Source organism: Choloepus didactylus, chromosome X, assembly GCF_015220235.1.
Source record: "Choloepus didactylus isolate mChoDid1 chromosome X, mChoDid1.pri, whole genome shotgun sequence".
Lineage (NCBI taxonomy): Eukaryota > Metazoa > Chordata > Mammalia > Pilosa > Megalonychidae > Choloepus > Choloepus didactylus.
The window spans coordinates 43,277,701-43,280,323 of record NC_051334.1 but is presented as its reverse complement, the minus strand read 5'-3'; positions in this window follow the sequence as shown (position 1 = coordinate 43,280,323).

Here is a 2,623-nt window from a genome sequence, read left to right as displayed (position 1 = left end):
AAAGGGCTAACTCAACAGGCTTGGGATGCTGAAACCCTGCTCATTCCAAAGATAGGATTAATCCTTGACCAGCTCCTAGGAGATAACCTTTAAGTCCTTGAAATATGCTACCTGAAAAGAGTGTCTTTGTTTACCTGGCATTTTGGATCAAGCATTATGTTAATAATGCAATTTGTGGTGAATGCTTGTTTTTGTTTTCTTGGGGCACTGAGCTGAGCTATATCCATTTTAACTCTGGAAGAGACTGAGTAGCTAAGGTCAGTCACATGGGTGCTCCATGCCTATGTGACTGATCCTCAATGGAAACCCTGTACACTAGGGGGAGCTTCCATGGTTGGCAACGTTTTGTATATGTTGTCACATACTAGTCCTGGGTGAATTAAATACTATCTGTGCTCCTCCACTGGAAGAGAACAACTGGAAGCTCATGACTGATTTGTTCTGGACTTTGCCCTGTGTCTTTTTCCGTTGCTGATTTTAATCTGTATCCTTTCTCTGCAATAAATTGTAACAGTTAGTATAACAGCTTTTCAGAGATCTCTGAATCTTTCCTTCCTGTGAATCCTTCTATAATATCATCAAACCCAAGGGTGGTCTTAGGGACCCCCAAAACAACCATTAAGAATAGAATTACAGAAGGGAATTAAATAAAAGAACAAATGTTTAATGTGACTGAAACTGAATTATTAGGGAGGAAAATCAGATTTCATTTACCATTTACAGCCCTAAAGTATGTAATTTATGTTTATCATTTATGGTTATCATTTTCAAAACATAAATTCAGGCTTGTAATAGGGACTAATGCAATGGGAGCTTGTAATTGTAAACTGTTCCTATTTTTCAACCTAAGCATTCTCTTGTGTTTGTCTCTGCAACTCAAATTTGGTACAGATGTGTATTTACCTGTTCATATCTGTCATGTATGACAAAATAGTAAATTCCAATTCAATTGTTTAATAATATTTAAAAAGTATAAAGTATATGAAAAAGGGAACAAATCACAGGTTTGCAGTTCAAGAAATAATCACAATGTGAACTACCATCCAAATCAGGAACTCAAACAGTAGCAATACCCCAGAAGCTATCCTTGTGCCCCCTTCCAAGCTCTAAGCCCACTTTCCTTCCTAGAGGTAGCCACTATCCCTGGGATAGATTAATTTTCCTGTTTGAATTTTATATAAATGGAATCATGCAGCATGTACTCTTTTATGTCTGAATTATTTTGCCTGATATTATATTTGTATGATTGATACATCAGTATCACTGCAGATAGCAATAGTTCATTATTTTTCATTGCTCTATTTTACATAAGTATACTCAATTCATTTATCCACATTACTGATCTTGGATATCTGAGTTGTTTCCTGGGTTTGGCTATGATACATAATGCTGCTATGAAAATTTTTGTATATGACTTTTGCTGTGTATATATATGTATTTCTTTGGGGATATGTCTAGGAGTGAAATTGCTGGGTGATAGAATATGCAGTAAATAGTAAAAACTCCCAGTTTTACAAAGCAGTTGTACCAATTCACAATTGTATCAGCAATATATAAGGGTTCTAGTTGATCCATGTGCTCACCAATACTTGGTATTTTCATTCTTAATTGTACTCACCAATACCTGGTAATTTTCATTCTGTTAGGTGTATAGTGGTATTACATTGTGGTCTTAATTTGCATTTTTTAAATTATTAACAAGGTTGAACATCTTTAACATATCCTTAGGAATATACAAAATGTATATATTTAAGGTTATAAATTATCTTCTATGCATAGCTTTAGATGCACTCCACAAGTTATGGCAGGTAGTTTTTTAATTTTTATTCAGTTAGGAATATTTTCTAACTTCTATTATGATTTGTCTTTGACTCATTGGCTATTGAAACATGCATTGCTAAATTTCCAAACATAAGGAGACTTTCGGGTTATCTTTTTGTTAATGAAATCTGGCTTACTTCCACTGTTGTTAGGGAACATACTCTAAATGATTTCATTCCTTTAAAACTTGTTAAGACTTGCTTTATTGCCCAGCATATGGTCAATTCTGGCAAATATTTTGTGTGCCCTTGTTGTGTGTCCAACAATTGTTGGGATCAATCTCTACATATGTCAAATTAGAACAAGCAAGCAAAACAAAACAAAACAGGAAGTCTCAAGAAGATCTGTACAATATGACACACAATGTTGGCCTACTTTGGCATGTACAGAAAAAAATGCATAAAGTAGTCCCTGACTGCAATAACACAGAAGTTGAAATTAACAACAAAAGCAGAAAGAAAAAAAGTTACCACTTCTACATTGAAGTAATGTAGGTATAGCATAGGTATAAAAGGGGAAAAAGCAATTAAAAATAAGCAGATAAATGCAATTCTATGAATTCCATTTAGCAGATAAAAAATTAAAGCCTTACTCAGAGGAAAATTCTTAGTCATAAATATTTATATTAATAATCAAGAAAAAATGAAAAATTCATCAAATTCATCAAAAAAGCATGTAAAAGTAAACCTATGGAAAGCAGACATAACAAATAAATCAAATAGCTGGTTATTTGAAAAAGTCAATATTTTAGTTGCTAAGCTGCTCAAAACAATATGCCATGAAATGGGTTGACTTTTAACAA